Genomic DNA, 21,053 nt, shown 5'->3' on the forward strand with positions numbered 1-21,053 from the left:
GAGGCCATGGGATAGAAATAACGAACTACTGATTTTGCCTTAAGATCACTTTGTGATTATCTTCCAAGGCCTCACAGCTTTGAGAATATACAGCCTCTCAGTGTTCAAGCGGGAAAGACTGGAGGAAATCTAGAGAATGTGAGAAAGAAATCTAATCTCAAACATCTTAGTGCCACTCATCTCTTCTTTAGTCAATCTTTCGTACTAGTCACAGAGGAATCTTATAGTGAGGTGAGCAGCACTTTAGCCAAGGGCTTTGAACCAACAGCGCACCAGTGTTCAGGCCACATGGTGGCCTCTGACCTTTATTTCTGTCCAACCCAGCTCAGGGATGTAACACACTGTAAGCTGTTACACTGGTTCACTCATGCAACAATGCCTCTACAGAGGGTCAGCCCCAAAGATTCTCACCATCTGACATATAAGCTTTGTGGAGTCTTTTCCATCACTGGGTCAGGGCTGGGCTGTGTGACTGATAACTATGGCAAAAGTAATGGTATTTCCAAAGTTAGGTCAACAAAAGGCTTGATCACTCTGGGAGAAGCCAGCTGCCACGTTATGAGACTTTCAAGTCATGCTATAGAGAGGTCCTCATCCGAGGAAGTGAGGCCTCCTGCCACCTGAGTGAGCCATTTTTGCTGCAGCCCCAGTCCAGCCCCAGCCTCACATTTTAACTGTAATCTCACGAGAGACTATGAGCCAGAATCACCCAGCCTAGTCCCTCCCGTGTTTCCGGCCCACAGAAAATGTGTGAAATAATCAAAGTTAACAATGTTGTTTTAAGGCACCAAGTTTTGAGGTTAACTAGTAGATTATCCAAACCTTGGAAGGGAAAACATGTATCATCTGGTCTGATACATACTTTCCTCCTGTAGGAGTACATACCCCCTGCTCCATCCTTGCCATATGGGAACCACCACTGCAGAGCCCTAGTTCAGAAAGCTGCGTTCCACTTTTCATATGGGAAGCCGGCTCAAGAAGACATCAAATCTACAGTCAGGATGCACAGGGGCAAAGAAATTCCAAAATCCCTGAGCTAGAGTTCTGCCTGGTGCAGAAGGAGGAAGAGCTCCTGACTCTAAGGTGGGTCTGTTAGGGAAGTTTTTGGCCCCTTGGAAAAGAGACCTACAGCAGGCAGGCAGGTGAGAGAAAGGGCTGCAGCAGGTGGTCTGAAGTCCACAGCTAGGCAGAAAGAGGCAGCATTCCTGAGTTCCAGATAGCTGCTGCTCTACAGGAACGCTGTTTCAGCTTCTGACTATTTTTTAGGATAAACTGGAATGTGGAATTTTAAGGGGAACATTTTAGATTTTTTACCTTTGCAACTAACTCCACCAAGTGTTTCAACACTGTGGTCAAACGAAATAGCCTCCAGCCCGTGGACCATCAGTCTGCAGTCTCTAACAGAGAATCAGTTTCTTACTTTCCTCATTCTTCTCCCACTATAACATACATAGCAAAATTCCTATTTCCAGCAATTTCTGTTGCCTCAGCTTCTTTCACCTTTTCTTGGGACAATTTTCATGCTTTTGAACAAAACACTGCTGCCCTATTGGTATCCAAGTGGTCCTGATGGCTGTGAGAAAAATTTGCCCCTTTTAAAAATAAATGCAGATAATTAATGTGGCAAAACAGAAGTGAAAGAACAAGTCTCCTGCAGGTGTGGGAGAACCACCCTTGGGGGAAAAGTCACGGGGCAATGATGAGTGACAAATTACTCGGTCCCCGGAGGAGCACGTTAACTCTGTCTAGAAGGCCTCATCACAGGGCAGCTTTAAAATCCACACTTCTCTTCCCAACACATCAACATCAAGAATCGAGAAAAGTAAAAATTATGAGGAAATTCAGGTACCTACCCCGGTTCTCCTAACACCCAGGTCACTATAAACTCAAGGAGAAGATAACTGTACAACTTCCTCTTTGGCGTGGGGAGGGGCAGTAGGAAGGGGTCGGGGTGGGGGGTTGGGGGGTGGCGGAGGGCAGCCATCACGCATGCTCACATCTCCTCTCAGCAGGTGCAGTTACTGCACCATCACAAGAGAACGAGGTCCCGGTACAGAGGACCTACGGGTGTGAACATCAACTCAGCCCAGTTTTCTTTGGCTGGAGAACCATCTGGTGTGTGTGAAAGATCCAGAGATGATAATACCACTCTGACCATCCTAAATGCAACTTGCTCTGAACTGCAGATTTCTGCCCATCTGTGCCATTGAAAAACCTCTGTATTACATATGATTCCAATTCCTTTTGTGCAGGCCAGCCCAGGATCTCACAAGTGATAACCCACAACCACTATCATAATACGGATAATTAGAGCGGTAGCTACAAGAGTAAGTGACATTTTAAACACTGTGTGTCTTTTTTTTTTGCATATATGTATTTTAAACTTAATCCTCCAAAATAATCTGATTGGTAGATATTTCTACTTTAGAGAAGAAGTTTGGAGCCAACTTGGACAAGGTCATGTAGCTGGTAAATGATTTTTGAATCTGGGGGTATCTGACTCCAGAGTCATAAAAAATAAGTTTTATTTTCTTATCAATGCCTCAAGCTAAAGATTAAGGGCCACTCTAAGTTTTCCCTCACCAATCAACATATGCAACCAATGAACTTGATTCTATTATTATTACCTTTATTAATTTAAATGGAAATAACATTATTAATCATATCACTGCTGGTAAAATACAGACCCACAAACCTCACGCCTGGGAGGCAGGTGTGAGAAGCACAATTACGAACAGGTGTGCTGCAAGAAAAGAACGAAGTTCATGGACTGGTTCGTAGGGAAGCCAAGAGGAAAGCAGGGTGTGCCAGTCTCTGCCCCTGAGAGAAAGGGCAAGAGCAGGGACCCTTGTGGGACGCTAAGAGCAGATCAGTGGAAACTGACGGTCACGTTCCACCCCCTCAGTCTGAGGAAAGGAGGAGGCTGGTCTGTGGGACCAAAGTAAACCTTCGATAGAAGGAAACTTTCAGAGGAAATGATTTAAGCTTTTTTGGTGAGAAGGGTATTTTTCAAATTCTCTTTTGAAGTTTTTATTTCCATCTTAAGTCTACACAAATAAAAATAATCATCAGTTTTTCAAAGGGTCCTGTGGTTCACTGCGGGGGAGGGAGTTTGGCTTGGTTTCCTTCAATGAAACTTCCAGGACTTTGGAGTTTTTTCTTATTGGGAAGGAAAATTTAAGCCCCCAGGGAGAGACATCAGATGGTCCCAGAAATTACTGCGATATTGTCCTGCCTGATAGCGATTCAGTAAATGAAGGATACAGAAGATAGACCATGTGGCAAGGAGTTACGCAGATACACTGTGGACATGTATGAAGAAGCCACATTAAAAGGGGCTGTCTTTTGATCTTTCATCAGGAGGATACATTTACCAAAATGTTTTCAAAGCCTAATATTCTAGAATAGCACCGTCCAATTGATTTTCTGTTTCTTTTTCTTTTTTTTTTGGTGAGGGGTGGGTAATTAAGTTTATTTATTTATTGTTAGAGGAGGCACTGGGAATTGAACCCAGGACCTCGTGCATAGTAAGCATGCACTCTACCACTTGAGTTACACCCTCCCCCCAAATGTATTTTCTATGATGATGGAAATATTTTCTATTTGCACTGTCCAAGGTGGTAGCCACTCCCATATATGCCTATTTAAATTAATTAAAAGTAAATGTAATTTAAAAAAATTGAGCTCTTCACTTGTACAGGTCACATTTCAAGTGCTCTGTTCCTTTACATTCCCAGAGTTCCCTGTGTTTGCATCTATGTGTGCATTTATCACACGATATTATAATTCTCTCTGTGCGGTTTCAGCTCCGCATAAGGACTAAGGAACATTCAGTTCTGAATTCCAGCACTAAGTAAGGTCTGGTACATAGGAGGTAAATAATAAAGGTGAATATGAACAGATAGTGCATATAGAAAATAAGTGACTGAGTCAAACTTCCAGATTATTCTTGCATTTACTATACAGGAGCCTCGCTGTCAGAATCGCTAAATCATTGCCAATAAATTTTAATACCACATGAATCTGAGCTCTCGATGCTGATAATCAGATTAAGAAAGATCAAAATAAGATTCAGATGTAGCTGCTGCTGATGATGATGATAATAATAAAAAGATTGATCATCTTCTCATGAGAATGCTGTGGTCTTGGTACCCAAAAACTTTGTTCTCGATCAGATTCCCTCCAGGCCCTGCCTGGTTTTTTCCCAACATTAGTGGAAAAGACTGTTTTCTTGTTTTCATCTACCTTCCTTAATCAAACAAGCATGTTGCTAGATGCCTAAGTTTCTCCTCCCAAAGATATCCTGAAGATCAAACCCAAACTTCTGCACCAGGAGTCCACAAACTTTCTCTGTAAAAGGCCAGAGGGTATTATTTAAAGGTTTTTGAGGGACATACGACTGCACAAATCTACCCAGAAAAGCCACATCAGCAAAATGCGTGAGTAGGGCTCTGTTCTGCTAAGTCTTTATTTGTGGACACTGACACCTAAATTTTATACAATTCCCACGTCTCATGAAATGATCTCCTTTTGATGTTCTCCCAACCATTTAAAAAATACAAATGGTCTGTGGGTCCCACAAAAACAAGCGACAGGATTTGGCCCACTGGCCAATCGCTGGTCTAAAAACCTGCACCCAGCTCACATGCTTCCTATGTAGGTTAAAGGTCTAAGAGACAGAGGTACCCTCCCAGCAATGGAAACGAACCCCTCATTGTAGAAAAGAAGATATTCAAGAGCTCTGAAGCCCAGTAGCTCCAGGGGCCAAGAGGAATCAAACCAGGAAAGTACTGGTTTCAAAGGAAGCAGTGGTGAATGGTGGAGGTGACAGTGGTCCTTACCCACTCAGGGGTCCTGGGAGAAGCTCCAGCTGTTGTCACTATCCGCTGAGCAGACAGATGAAGGCTCAGCTGGTCTGAAGCTCCTTTCATAAACCAGTTTTGTCCAGACTTCTATTAGTCAAAATCCTGATCTACATAAGAGTTTCTGCAAGCCTGTTAATTATGCCTTTGATCTGCAGTTACATTATCTTCAATTAAGCATTAATACATTGTGCATGAACTGACACGGTGTCATGCAAAATGGGAAGGCTCCTGGAATACATTTCTGAAGCTAGTCTTCGAAATAGAGCTGTGCGGGCCGTGGAATATTTATTTGCAAATTCATCTCTGCACATTTTCAAAATTATGGGCTCTCGAGATTTTCTTTAAAATTTCTGACCTACTGTTCGTAAGCCAAAAAAATATAATCTCTTTTCTGTACAACTCCAGTTGGTATATTGTGTTTAAAAAAAAAAAAAGAAGAATAAAGAAGAAATTTAGGTTGGCTACGTGCTGTTAGATGTTGAGTATTCAGGCCTCACACAGCTGGTGTTACCCTAACACACAAGGGTCCCCAGTGCCCTGCGAGCCTCAAGGACCATGCTGCTTGCAAGGCCCCTTTGTCCTCATTACTTAACAGTCCAAAAATGCTCACACAGTTGCAGAATGAAGAGGCTTCTACTACTTTAAAAAGTCAAGTCAGACATGAAAATGGTAACACAGGTAGAGAGGCCTAAGACACCCAGTTTGTCTTTCTGGTTCCATGTAGCTAGTTTTTCCTTCCTGTATTTTGCAAAATGACCAGAGCAGGCATTTGTTTCTAAAACACTGACAGAATAAAGGCCCTGGGTAAAGAGACTCTGCATTTTAAATAACATTCGACTTCTGAATAAGGCATGCCCTCAACTCCTAGAAACCAGGTGTGACTGAGATGTGGGCCAATTTCAATACTTACCTGAAAGGTATCCAAATGACTCTGGGAGGAAACCAAGTGAGTGATCTCGTGAGACTTACAGTGTATTCCAAATATAGTATATTTGGGCTGGCCTGGAAATATCATCAAAATGGGCATGCATCATAAAAATGTGGTCCCTAGGTCCACTCCAAAGCAGAAATGCACAAGTGTATGGAGAAAAGGAGATACGTTGCATTATTTCAATCCCTCAGACAGACCTTCAATGGGACACCACCTGTATTATTCTTCTTTATCCTCACTCCCTGGACTTCTCAAGAGGAGCCCAAGGTTAATAGGGTAAGTGGCCTACATTCTTACAGAAAATACATTGTACTTCTTGTCTCATGCCAATTATCTAAGGACAAAAGCCAAGATTCCTGACCAGGAATTCCTTAACATCTTCCGGAGGCCACTGATTGTTCACATTGGTGAGATGACCTCAGAGAGTTGATTCTGACCTCCCGAGAAAGAGGCTGAGGAACAACAACAACAAAAAGAGGGCAAACAGAATGAAAGAGATGCGGAGATTTCAAGCTGGAAAGGAACTTAGCCGTCACCTCCACAAGTGGGCTTCAATCACGGGTGTGCACAAAAAAAGCATTTATGAAGACTTTTCAACTTACCCATGCTTGGGCCCCACCTCAAGATTTTTATTCCAAGAGTTCAGGAATCTACCTATATTTTAAAAAGCTCTGAGACCTAGATCTTGATGATGATAAAAATTATATTAATTCTGATGTGCCCTCGGGGCTGAGAACCACTGATTAATCTTTTGTAGATAAGAAGCTGAGACTTACAGAGGTAAGTCACTTTGCCAAAATCAGACATGTTTGGAGTCAAAATTCAAACAATGGGGGAACATGGCATCGGCCTAACAGCCCTGCGAGAGCGCTCCATGTGGAGGGAGCGCCATTACACTGTGGATTCATGGAGGAGCCATGCACATTTGGAGACATCCTCAATCTACTTAACTCTCTATAAAGAATCTGTAGATCTATAAGATATTTTTCTGGTGGATAGCAGTACAGCATTTTAATGTAATAAAGTCGGAGAGATTCTGAAAATACTCCAGACTGAAGTAAGATGTCTTGAAAGGGTACTTTCCTCAATTTCACCCAAGTACAGTTGACCCTTGAACAACACATGGGTGTGAACTGCATGAGTCCACTTTATAAGTAGACTTACAGCTGATATTTTTTTTTCAATAAATACAGTTGGCCCTTGTAATTGCAAGTTTCACATGGGCAGATTCAACTAATCCTGGATGGAAATGTCCACCCCTGGTTGGCTGAATCCACGGATTCAGAACCCATGAATATGGAGGCCTGATTATGAGACTTGATCATCCAAGGTTTTGGTATCCTTGGGAGCTCCTAGAAATAACCCCAGTGGATACTGAGGGATGACTGTTATTGTATGGGCTAGCTAAGGCCCTGCCAGCTAAGTCTATTTCCTTAAATCTCAAAAAATTAATACTAGGTTAGCTATTACACCTACTGCAATGGATGGACAGACCAAAAAGATGGAAAGGAAGGAAATGTGGGTGTTTGGTGGCACCTCTGTACAAATGAGGGAAAGGTATTCCTTCTTCTGAGCAGACACTGTGCCAGTTCCACACCAGGGTGGAAGGGCTGGTACATGGTGGCCAGATTTCAGTCTTCACTGGCCCCTCCTCATTCAGGCAACCTCATTCAATGGACAACCCGCAAGATCATACCCAATCTTCTATAGTACAAGTGAGCAAAGTCCAGACAGTGTGGCCTGCTGCCTGTGTTTGTACATATTAACAAGAGCCTTGAGATAAAAATTTTTATATATTTCAATAGTTCAGGGGGGAAATGAAAAGAATATTTCTTGGCTTCATGACAATTAGATGAAATTCAAACTCCAGTGTCCACGAATGAATTTTTATTGGACCCTAGTATGCTCGTTCTTTATGTATCGTTTGTGGCTGCTGCTGCCAGACAACCAGCAGAGGAAGTCCTGCCACAGAGACAGGCTGACCCAGCGAACCAAAGACACTCACTGTCTGGCCCTTTAAAGGAGAAGTTTGCTGACCCCCTGGTCTAAAGGAAGAAAAGAGTTAACTATTAAGCCACATTCCTTTTGTAGACTTAATGAAAAGTTCCAAGCAAATATGGCAGGTGAAATAGCTTCTTTATATATACAAACGTGAAGCTGAGACAACGGTGGGAGAAGGTCAACTTCATTACCTAGCCACCTTGACAGTACTTTTAAATGTCATCAATCAGTATGTGCCTTGCATGACTTGCAAGGGCTCATTATAAATTACAGCACACGGGCCCCTGACACGATCCAGGGACTGTAACAGGACTCTGGTGACGTAATGTGATAAAGGAGATTTCTCTGTACAGTTCTATATGGCACAGAGCTGGAGAATTTCCAAGAAATGTAATTTCCAGAGTGCCACCTTTGACTATTCAAGATAATTCCACCCAAGCGCCAGCCATCCTTGAAGAAAACTTTATCTTCTCTAGAAATGCTTGTCACTGGGTGTTGTTCCCCCAAAATACAAATTTGAAGCTATTTTTTTTTTCCAGTGAGACAGACTAAATCCGGGATGTAGATTTTCCAATTAGACTCTTTTTAAACATCTGTTGGGAGGCTGCATTTAACATTAGTTATTTGAGCAAAGCACAATTTGATTAGACTGTCTGAAACCAAGCCAAAGTCTGCAAAATAATAGCTCAATTAAATTCTGCTTTGCTTTCATTTGTCTTCGATTTTCCTGAGTGTGATACTGTTGCAAATAATCAAGTAAACCAATTTCTTTCAAAAGGAGAGACTTAGGTATATTATCCCATCTTCCCTCCAAGTTTATTTAATAATCTATTCCATCTTCGCTATGCTTCACTGAACTTAATCTTGACACCAAATACGTTTCTGAATTTTGCCTTTAGTCTCCTTTAATTTTCTATACTTATGAATTAAAGTTCTATGCCATTAATATTGTACATTAAACAGATTAGCAAATGTACAAAGGCAAGCACAGAGAATTACAGGCAGTCAAACAGCACTGCAGAGTTTTCTGATTTTTCACTCCATACTTGGCAAGATTCATTTCATTGACCCAAAGAAAGATCTAGGTAGGACTAACACTGGATTCTTTTAATGCTGTGTTTATGGTCTTGGATTGTTCCTAGAGGTTTATGAACCTGAGACCAGTCTGCAGCCTCTTCAGCTAAAGCAGTGTCAATTCTCCTTTCTTTTTGGCTTAGATGTTTCACTCAGTCATTCACTAACTCATAAGAAAGACTTATGTACAGATTGCCTACTTTTGTTCCAGGCAGGGTGCAGAACGCCACCGTTTCAAGATTTCAGATTAGGGACTAGTTCCTTGGCTGTTAAGACAACCTAACACTAATTCACATACAACTCTGGGAAAACAAGGATCTAAGAGAGACCATGATGGAATTTTCAGAACAGCATAACCCTCATTTGTGCCAAAATCGACACATTTAGGACAATAATGCTCTATCACGATAATACTGATAACAACGGTAGCAGGGGTGATGACAGCAGCTAACGATTATTACGTATTTGTGGTGCCCCCTGCACTGTTCTAGGTATTTATACCGCTGTAACTCAGCTCATCTTCTTAACCCCATAGGCTGGGCATATGGTCATTCCCATCTCATAGAAGGGGAGTCCAGTGCCTTCTCATCAAGTCTGGTTAACCACAAGTCAACCACCAGCGAAAGCATGGTCCCTCCTGCACTGCTAAAAAGTGTATTTGAATAGGGACTGATATAAACTGAATTAAAATATAATTTGGAGTTTAACAGGTATTCATTTTCCCTTTAAAGGAAGTCTATACAATTATGAGAAGAGCTAACTTTTCTGAGAATTTACTAGGTCTCAGGCACTGTGCAAGCACTTTTCATGCATTAATCATTTAATCTTCACAATCGCCTTCAGGTAGGTGAGGTAATCAGTCACATTCTCCAGATGAGAAAATGGAAACACAGAGAGGTTAAGCTACTTTCCCAAGGTCACACAGCAGTAAACTACTTTTCCAAATTTACACACAAACTAGGGTTTAAAGTTGGCAGCCTTGACACCAAAGGTTGCACTATTAATCACAATGTGCCTCCTCTCACTATATTCTGAAACACAAATCTCTTTAACTCTCAACCACCTAGCTGAGTTTATAAGGCGACCCAGTGTCCAACACCCTGTGCCTTTAAGGACAAGTCACAGCTCATTTTTTGACCAGAAGGAGGTACAGTTTCAGGATAAGAATAGAGTTTGTGCCAGAATATAAGGATAGCACAAATTTCATGCTTAATATTAGATAATATTTCAGTTGTTGCCACACGATCTTTCAGGCTTCCGAGGGAAAAAAAAAAAAACCCAAGTCCCTCTCCCCTCTGGTATGTGATCAGCATAGACTATGTCTGATAAATCAGCCTTGGCAAGTAGAAGGCACACATACCACTACTCCCAACTCCACAGCCCATGACAGACATGGCTAATCAATCACAGTGATCCTACAAAAGCTATCCTGGTTCAAGAATCCTTCAAAGTGCATTCTAGGCAGAGCCACTTAATACCTAGATCAAATGCAGTCTCTGTGCTCTGCCCATTCTATACAGTCTGGGCTCTTAATTTTACTTCCAGAATAAATAACAATCCCTTTATCCTATCAAATAAAGAACAAACCAGCCATAATTTCGCCAATGTCTTATTAAAAGCAGCTTCATTAGGTCGGATGAAGCAGCTCTTCTGTGTGCAGACAAGGGAGCGCCTGGCTGTGGATCCAGTGTCCAGAGAAAATCACAAGGAACCTGCTAGGCCGTAGCAACAGATACCAATGAAAAAGAAGCATGGGACAACAGAGCAGAGAGTTTAGATGTGGGAAAACAGGCCGTATCACTCAGCTTTTACATTCCTTTTGAATTTCAGAAAGCAGACAGAGACGTAATTCTGTTGGAATTAAACTCAAACACAACTTAATTACTAGGGCCTTCTGCCTAAACGGCAGGCATTAGAACAAGCAATATTTGCAATCCTGGATTTGGGGAACTCGGAAATACTATCAAACGGACTGTGCTTACATCCACCTCCTGACAGAAGGAATCATGGCTCTGATTTCCCCTCTCCTCCCTCCCTCTCCAGTAAGAAGACTACAACCTTCTTTCCAAAATGTCTGATTTAATCCAAAGCCAGAATACTAAGAAACTAGGGGAAGTCAGCAGAATGTAAACTTGGTATGGGGGTAGAGTGGAACACTGAAAGTGTGTGAACAGCAGAGGGATACGGTGGTTAGGGAAAGGCTGAAAGCAGTAGGTGAGCTAGGAGACACGTGTGAAGAACAGAAGAAGCTCTGGGGGGGGGGAGCAGGATAAATTATCTTTTTTGGCCAAGATCTGGGCATATGCTTCCTGAAGGTCTGAACACTGGAACAAAGTAGTAGCAGGGGGAACTCAGAAAAAGGAATGGACGGAAGATGCCCCATGGAAAGAAAAATGGCAGATCTGATAATGATGAGGGATGAAGGGAATTAATAAATCGATGATCACTCATGACTCTGACTAACAGGACCTGGCGACAAAAGTGACCAGTTGGATGAGAGGTAACTGAAAATTACTGTGATGGTGAGCTAGGAGAGAACCATGGACCGGCAGGTAAGCGGGGTACACAGAGGCTTGGAGTCATGGGTGTGGAGGTATGAGAACATGCAGAGAAGACAGAGGTGCTACCGGGCAATATCAAAGGCCATTAACTGGGAAAGCAATGAACCTGGGCTCCAGATGAGAACTAGGAGGCAGAAAGAGAAAGGCATGGGGACCAGTGGGCAATGAACTGAAGAGGTTGAACAGAAGGCAATTTCCAAAACAAGTCAATCCAAGGATCACACGCGGCTACAAAGTTGAGGGGAGACTGGAGACAAGGACCCTGAATTTAGTGAAAATAACATTCAAGAAAGTGATGAGGGGGAAAAGCCAGATTCGGGGGAAGAAAGGAAGGAAAGTGGCTGGCTAAAAAAAAAAAAAAGTTGAAGCAGCAGACAGAATATTCAGGTTCTAAAAGCTTGGTCGCAAAAGAAGGAGCGAGAGGAGAGATGGGGAGGACTGAGTCATCCAAAGTTTGTGAACTATCCGTTGAGAATCCACATTTGACCACGAATGCCGACAAATGCCGGGCTCTGTCTGGTTGAATGTTTACCAAATTTCCTCAACAGGATGTAACACAAAAGGACAAGAGCTGGCACTCTTTGCCCAATTGTGTCCCGGCAGCTTGAAATTCTACTACTTAAGTAGTTAAAAATCTGTTCTTTTGATGAAGGGGGAAAGTGATGAATACAGCCCAGACCCTTTAGAAATGACTGGTGTTCACTCTGTAATTTACTGAGCAACGATTTCTAACTCCAACAATCCCAACCAGCGAGGCGGCTGAAGTCCACCCAAAGTTCAAAATGGGATATGTTCTCTTTAAAATTTTGAGAGCGACTAAATATGACAACCATCTGATGTATGAAAATTATTCACAACCAAAAACAGACAGTCTGGAAATAGCCGGGATGACTTCATTTAGACAGAATTACCCAAATCTGTTTCTAATATACACAGTACACATAATAAATTTTTACAATATGACAAGGAAAACAAACTTAATAAAAGTTCCTGATCTTTTGTTACACAAGCATGCTATATCCATGCTATGTTTATAATAGTTTGCTCATGATATCACAGCTCGGTAACAAAGGCCCCAGCAATACAAAAACAGTTACTAGGCATGACATCAACTCACAACTACCGTAATTACATCGGTACACAAATTTCCCAAACTGTACATTTTCCAAACTGCTTCTCAATTTCAACGGCTGCCTTTAGACAATTACTTGCAGAGTTGTCTGCAGGCTTTGAGTAATACCCGTCTTTCTTCTCTTTCCCAAGCGTCATTTCCCTTTAGAAAGTGCATATTTCAATTACAAGCACTATTTTTCAAATACGCCCATAAACATATGTCCAAATTAGGAGACAGTGTGGTCTAGTGGTTAGTGACAAGCATTTGGTATCAGCAGCCCTGAAGCCATCCCTTTCGCTGTCCCAGTCTGTCAGGGGGACGGACAGGCAGCAGCTCCGTGAGACGAGGGAGAAGGTAATGGGGAAGAGCACAGATTCTTGAATTGGACTGTTTGGCCTGGAATCCCAGCTCTGCCACTTGTCAACCATTTGGCCCTGGGCAAAGTTAATTTCTCTATGTTCCCACCTTCTTCATCTGTGAAATGGGAGTCCTATTAGAATTTACCCCCATCCAGTTACTGTACATGCTTCTAGAAAGTACAGTTAAAGTGTCTGCTCTTTAATATTATTACTATCATATTTCTGGGACTCAGTTTCCTGTTTGAAAACCTGGCTTAAATTATCCTGAACTAGGATGAATTATATAATTTTCCTGATGTTACGGCATGGGCTCCTTCCAGGTCCCATTTCCTGGATACAGTGAGGTCCAATGAATAAAGTTTGAATGAATGAATGAATGAATGAAATCCCTATGTTCTGCAATACCCAATAGTCACAGAAGTAAAAAATATTATCTTGTAGAAATAGGTTTTCATTCCATTTCTCTAATAGCTTGCTTTCATGTTCCTGCAGCTAATGCTGATAAATTCCTCCAACCCAATTGAAATAATAAGTGTAGGAGAGAAAGATATTGCCTTGTGATTTCAGAAGCATATTTCTCCAAGGACTAAACTTTTCTAGCCCATCCCATGATCATGACCTCTGTCTCACTGGGTTGCATGGTCAGCTGGCTTTCCCGACCGGGCAGGGCGCCAGGGGAGCTCGACTACCCCCATTGTCACTTCTGGTCCATGGTGCTTGCACCAAATGCTGTTATTCTAGGCTTCAGGAAATTTTCTAACCACTGGACAGGGTCCAATGCTGTGTGCTAATGAGTTTCAGATTGGAGGACTTCACTGTGCATGTGTCAGAAAAGTGCCACGGTTTCTGGTGAGATGGGGGCAGGGAAGAAAAGACACACAAGAAAGGAAGAAAAAACAGTAGTTAAAAAATGCTGGCTACTCAAATTGACAGGGAACGTGACCTCTGCACTTCATCAGAAATTCCTGCAGACTTACAAAATAAAGGAGTTTGCTTTTATCACACACTGTGAGCCTCATATGGAAAAATGGAAAACACTACATCACTTGACCTCGGCATGGCCCCTTTCAACCACAGACGAATATTGTGTACAAAATTCTAAATCAACTTAAGATGTTCACCAAAAAAAAAAAGAAGAGGCTTTAATTTTCTGCATTAGACTTGATGATTACTATTTTGGTTCTTGAGATTTTGCTTAGAAGGTTCACACAGGAAAAAGACATTGTAATTCCAGGAAGTGTATTTTCTCACTTTGGGAATACTCATGGAGTGGCCACTGTTGGGTGGGCACATCATGGTCTACATCTCCCTTGACTCCTTGGAAAATAATGAGCAAGCCTCATTTACCCAGGTTTGAAAGTCACCCACGACTGAATCATGATTATTTGCTTACATTAACAGAACATTAAAACCAATTTTAAACAACTTAAGGAAACTCTAACCATCTTTGCTTGGTGATTCACTTCTCTGGGAAGCTTTTACTCCCCTTTAAGTCAACCAACAGGCTTGGTATCAAGACTTCTCATCAGGCTATCACAGTCTATCAAAGAAGCACCCTTTCCGAGGAGAGTCTAACTCACAGGACTTTTTCTCAAATAATGAGATTACATTTCAGGAAAAAAAAAATTTTTTTTTTCTGCTACCCTTAGCACCGGTGACTTTAAAACTCCAATCCTTTCACATCCTCGAACTGTCATCGACATTTTTTTCAGACGATGTCAATAAAATTGATTGCTTGCAGTTCTGAATTCTGCTCTGCACATGGAAACAATATCATTTGTTTTAAAGTATTTTCGATGGGGGCGGAAGGAGAAAGAGACCGTCAGCAAGCCCATCCACAACATTGGGGCGGGCTGGGGTGGGGGTTTGGGGAAGAAACCAGAAGCAAAGCAAGTGGCTGGCTGGAAACTTTGACGAAAATTCCCGATATATAAACCCTAAACGTTACCGTTGTGCTGACTGATGTGTCTTCCTGTCAGATATGAATGATGTTTCTGGAACATTAATACGTTCATTAAATTCTAACTCCCAGTACTTAAAATATTGTGTACTTTGGCTCAGAGGCATCTTGACAGCTTTGTTGTAATCATAGACGCGAGGCCCCAGACGACACAGTTGTTGAGATGCCTCATACCTACAACCAATCTGTTGCTATTACTAGGTTTCATCTAGGTATTCAGGAGCTGATCGTGGAACCACGTCGACTTGACATCTTCAACTCAGTTGTATATCACAGAAACCACTATGGGTGGTGACAGACTCCCATGATGCCCAGCGACCACACATACCCCTAACTCCCTCATTTGTAACAGTACAAAATACAGCTGGGTTTTTTTTTCTTTCTCCCTTTCCCTTTTCCCGAAGCACAAGCGGACGACCAGCAAGGGTCCGACAGTGTTATTCCTAATTACCTTTTTTTTCACTCTTGATCCTGTGGCTCTCATAATTAGTTACCTGGGGCTGCAATCCAATTTGAAGTGATGACAAGAAAGTGATCCATGAAAAAGTAATAAGTTAAATCCAATTTCAGCCTTCCTCTAATTAAATGCACATGGAACTAATGACTCCAACCCCAGCATTTCAGTGATAATGGTAATTAGCGAGGTGGGAGTCACTCTCTTTTTCAACACTGGAGGTGTAAACCACAAGGTAAAATGGTAGGAGCACTCTTAATTACATGTGTCATTTTGTCAGCAATTTACACATTTTTGACCAGTCAAGTATGTTTTTTTTCCCCCCTGTTCCTCCCCACTTCCTAGCCCCAACAATGACTAGAACATACTATTACATGTTTTAACACATGGAAGCTCCTAAGAGCACTTCAGGCTGGAGAATAAGAAATAACTTTTCTTTGCTGTTGTTCACTGCTGTGACACACGTGCACACACACACACACATTATGACAATTAAGATAATTATGCAGAAATTTGTCCTCTTAATTGAAATCCAGATATTTACACTGGAAATTGGGTTTTGTTGGAAATTGGGTTTTATTTCTGCTTACGATGTGAAAAATATAATAATTTGCTTATTTATGGACAACATGGCACTCAGTAGATCCCGAGTAAATACACACTGAAGGAGAAGCAATAATTAACTTCCCAATAACATCCTGGTCGTCTGTGGTCTTCAAACACCTGGCTTCCCAGCCTTCTGCCGTCACTGTCTGTGTGCTCTGTAGCAAGTCACTTAACCTCTCTGAAGTTTCACTTTTCCTCCTCCATAGAATGGTTTCATGACAGTTCCTATATCACAGCATAGCTATAGGGCTGGCCCACATTAAGCACATAGTAAACATGAATTATCTTTGCATATACTGATCTATGCATATGGTGCCAAAGACACGCTTAGACTTAAAATATTAGCATCATACTTGCATTTTAATATTTAGATACATGTCAGCCAAGTGACCATATAATTAAATGCTCAAACTGGGATACTTTTAAGGACGAGAATTATTAATAAATACACTCAGCCAGCAGGCATAGATTGGGGCTGTCCTGGGCAGACTGGGACACAGGGTCACCTTATATACAAGTGAAGCTGAAATAGCAAACATGAGGTGACTCATTATAAGTCCCATGAGGATTGTGGTGGCAAGGACAAGACATATTATTTTGGAAAAAAAAAAATCTTCAAGCAAGAGTATTAACCTGGGCAAACAGATGGACTTCCTGAGCTTCATGAAGCCCTTGTAACCAGATGCAAAATTCTGCGCCCATGTGCATCTTTCTCAGAGGGGTCCCCGTTTCTATCATATTTTTAATGGTGTGTGTAATCGGAAAGACTTAACAGCCATTTTAAAGCATCATTTCTATTTTATTGTTTCTTATCAAGACTTATTTTTTAGGGTTTGGGGATCCTCCAAAGTCGTGTGATAACAGTGAAATCTTAAAAGGAATCAAAGTTTCAACAACTTCATATGAACTGCGTGCCAGGGATGCCAATTCTAGACAATGTGAACTCCAGACATTCATCTGCCTCCCTCTCCTGAACTGTGCACTTGACTAATTCAGCACACAAGGATATTTTTTAAGGGTCAGTATTTCAAAACCATTCCATTTCACTATCTACTACATAAAATTGCAGTTTCCTTTAAAGGTTTCCTCTTACCAATTCATTCCTCAGTGAATAACGTGGAAATGATATGAGGTACTAAGATTATATGTGGCATTAATGCTAAGCAAAATGCTGCCTAAAGCACGTTTTATATAACAGCAAATAAAAATGCTAAAAAAACACCTGCTGAATCTTGTGTTTTAACCTCCTCCACTTAAAGCAGGAGTCCTCGTTATAATCCTGAGCTTCCAACTGGACTAAAAGGCTAAGCTTCCAGAGGACTACAGCATCCTTCCTTCCGGTGAAAGGGCCTCCTGTGCGAGGGGCTTGCACATGAGATAACCTTGGAAAGAAGGGGCCCGGCAGGAGAGAAAAGTATCAGAAGACCGGCTTCAAGTTCAATTTCTTTACAGATGGCTTGAAACCGTGGTCAGCTCTCCACTGAAAGCAACACACAAGGTTTACTTTCTTTCTTAACTTTACTGCTGCCAGGATACACATGTACTTTTACTTTCTTAGGAGAAAATGTGTCATTTGATTTCCTTCCAGTTTATGTCCTCGTGCCAGCAACTTAAATGCTTAAAGAACCAAAGTGAATTACTACCCAGAAACGGTGGTCAAAGTTCCAAAATCTGATCAATAAAATTGCTCATCTACTCACAAATTAATCTTCAGCCAGTAAAGTCACACATTTTCGAGGTTATGAGCACACCTGCACCATTAAGCATTTATTTCACTTGTTTAAGCAATCTTCAGAAGTATATAAATATTTATAAAAGCACGCTTACTATTTTTACTCACACATAATTTTCTTTCTGCAGCAAAACCTGGTTTATTCTTTCACAACCCAAAAGCACCCTGAAGGCAGGGTCTGCATCTTAGACAGTTTTGTATCTGTGAGCATCAGCATGATGCCCTGCAAGTTGCTGCTGTTCTAGAAATGCTCCCCGAGTTGCACTTAATTAAATCAGAGCATTCTGATGCTGAATTTATGATAGGGCCAATTTCTAATTTTCACTTATATCATTCATAAAAACATTTGCAAAGCAAATTAATAGACCAAATAAGGAGCTATTTAGGCTATGCAGTAGAATATTTTTTAAAGAACTTCAGAAGCAATATCTCAACCCAATTCACGCCTTCCTTATAAACTACAATGTCCCCCAAGAAGGCGGCCGGCTCAGATTTAGTTCAGTGTGTGTATTTGCAAAGAGCGTCATTTCTGGCTTATTTACTCTCATTTCCCTGAAATTAGTCCAAATTGGTGATGTTTGACTACATTTTGTGATCTCTGTCGAGTAACCACTTATAGCCTCCTCTAACTTTCCATTTTCTTTTGTTTGTATCTTCAGCCTGTGAAACTGGAGAGCACTGCCAAACAGAAAGCAGGGAGGTGTGAGATATGCTTAAAATATGAGTCACAGTATATTTGGGGATTTGGGTTTCTTTTTTTTTTTTTTTTCCTTTCCTCAAGCTATCAGCAGATCAAATCCTTCTTCCCTGTCAAGCCATCCTCTGTGTGGAAGGTCTGGAATTTGCTCACACAGGTCTCTCAGTGTAGGTAGGAAGGGTAAGGAGATCAGAGATGAATACTGCTAAGATTTGCTGTAGGATTTCCCTTTCATGTCAGAGCCACTCCGGCTGAGATGCCCCAGCAAGGACATGGCAAGGCAAGATATATTTAAATGGGGAGGTTATTCCTTCAGTGAATCACCAAGTCTACATCCATATTTTTATAACAAGGTAATACACCATGTGGCATAGGTTAGTGATTTCTTCTCTCTGTTTGTCGAAGGCCAGCCAACCAAATAAACTTAGTCAATCTGCATGACCCTAACAGGCAGCTGGAGAGACACAGACTACGATGCACATGCATGTACAATCTCTCTCTCTCTCTCTCTCTCTCTCTCACACACACACACACACACACACACACACACAGGTCAACCAACTCTTTTTCCCCACCTCAACCAACTCTTAGAGCTGGTCTAAATTCTGCACTTGTCAACTCTCCCACTAAAGGAGCAGGAAGGGACTTGACATCTTCTTTAGCAAAACCAGCATCCAAGATGGCCCCCTCACCCCTCACTTTTCATACAGACTGAAGTGCTCAGCAGAATGTGCTAGGCTGGTTTTGACACTGTCCTTGCCAAGAAAAACGAAGCTCTATCATACTCTTCTGGTGGCTAAAAACCTTGTAACGGGCAAGAAGGGAAGTTAAAAAAAAACCCTCCAAAGGAAACCCCCTGAAACTTTACTTCATATATTTAGCCCTAAAGGAACTTCATTCATTTTGGAAAAGAAGTTACCTAAAAATGCCATATGTTTTTAAAAAGGAAAGACAAAGGAAAATAAGTCTGGTATAAAAAAAAATCACAAACGATATTCAGTTCATTAGACTGTGTAGGTGTGAACTTTTTAAGATTCTCTCTAACCACTACTATATGTAAGATTTTGTCCCCCAATAATGTATTTGTTATTTTTTCCAATGCATTTGAGTTCTGATAAATTCAAGAGGACGTGCAGTATTTTTAAGGCTGTGAGCGCTCCAAGGGGGAGGCAAAAAGAATGGACAGTCATTTGAATCACTGAGTGACAGGCCGGGCTAGCTCCCTGTATACATTAATAAATTAGAATTTTAATTGTGTCTCTGTCTGCAGGAGATGCCCCAGCACTTTAATATGTACCAACAATTGGCTATGTTCTGGAATCTGCAATGTGGCCTCCGCTGCTGACCTCTGAAACACAATTCCCAGTCTGACTACGGAAACTGTTCAGTTTGATCCTTTCAACTTATTTGAATCCTGACAAATAAGCTCACAGCTGAAAGGTCAACACAGTCATATTTCATCCTCCAGAGCTGTTCTTAAGACATCTGCACAACAAAGCACTTCTTACAGCACCTGACATGGGACCTCGGTGGCACTGTACCTCATTAGAAATGTCCCCAGCATTCACACCCATTAAAAGGCATATGGGTTGGTGATGGGTGACCAAATAACTGGTTTTGGAAGAGTCAGTAAACAACGTGCACTGTCACTCAACTGTGCCAATAAAGTGCTACTGTCATGCCGAACTTCCCCTGGACAGTGACAGTCTCTAAGCAGATGCAGAACTAGAACTTGTGGCCCGAGGTCAGTTCGAACTTTGTAGGATAATGTGGAGACCGGTACTGGTTCCCTCTGATCTGAGCAAAGTCAACACAAGCGAGAATTTGGGGTGACCTTCTGATCAAATTAATCGGCACCAAGCTATATCCACCAGCTCCGACTACAAATTCCTTCCCAGAATGTCCAGTGCGGGAAACTCATCTTTGCTTCCCATTCGAGGGATGCTCACTCTTAGCTATGAAAGCAGCTGGGCCACCAAGTACCTACAGGTGTCCTCCCCGTGCTGGAAGGGAGCGTGAATGCTCTGAGTAAAGTTTCTTTGAAAAATTTCTATGACAATTTTCTACCCCAAAGATTCCAATTAAATTTTTATGAACTCACTCCTTCTACTCTGCTAACCCCTGCCCTCAATGTGCCTGAAGTGAGAAGCTGCTAAAACAGTCTTTTTGAGTATCTTTATGTAAAAATTGCTTGCCAATTTTTATTAACGGTTCAGAAATATTCTGAAAACATCCACTAAAGAACAGAGTATGTATTACATTCATTACTAGGTCTTCCTTAATCCAAGTAACAGTTCTTGACACTGTCAACATTTGGGGCTGAATAACTCTCTGTTGTGGGAGGTTCTCCCATATAACGGACAACGTTTTGCCACATCCTTGGTCTGTATTTACTAGATGCCAGGAGCCCCTGTCCCCGCAAGATGTGACAACCAAAAATGTCTCCAGACATTGCCCACTGTCGTTGGGGTGGTAAAATCACCCCCAGTTGGAAATCACTGCATTAAAGTAAGGTGCGTGTGTGTATGTGCATCCTACTTCTAGACATATCATGAGAGAATGAGGAACATATCTGAGTACTACGAACTCTGCCTTAGTGGTAAGCTACATGACCTAAAAAGTAACCCATACCAGCAACTCCTCGTCCTCCAATTAAACTGTCTCATTAGATTTTTCTTACTCCCACCAAAAAAAATTTT

General features: G+C 41.6%; 1 protein-coding gene and 1 non-coding gene across 17 annotated transcripts in view; both read right to left on the reverse strand.

Moving 5' to 3' along the window:
* The window catches only part of FOXP1 (forkhead box P1), a 560,221-nt gene that overhangs the window by 121,975 nt on the left and 417,193 nt on the right, over positions 1–21,053 (reverse strand). The window lies entirely within an intron of this gene.
* TRNAS-ACU (transfer RNA serine (anticodon ACU)) lies at positions 3,490–3,563 on the reverse strand. Its single transcript has one exon. It is a non-coding gene; the product is annotated as a tRNA-Ser (tRNA).

This window comes from Vicugna pacos, chromosome 17 (assembly GCF_048564905.1).
Source record: "Vicugna pacos chromosome 17, VicPac4, whole genome shotgun sequence".
NCBI classification, from domain to species: domain Eukaryota; kingdom Metazoa; phylum Chordata; class Mammalia; order Artiodactyla; family Camelidae; genus Vicugna; species Vicugna pacos.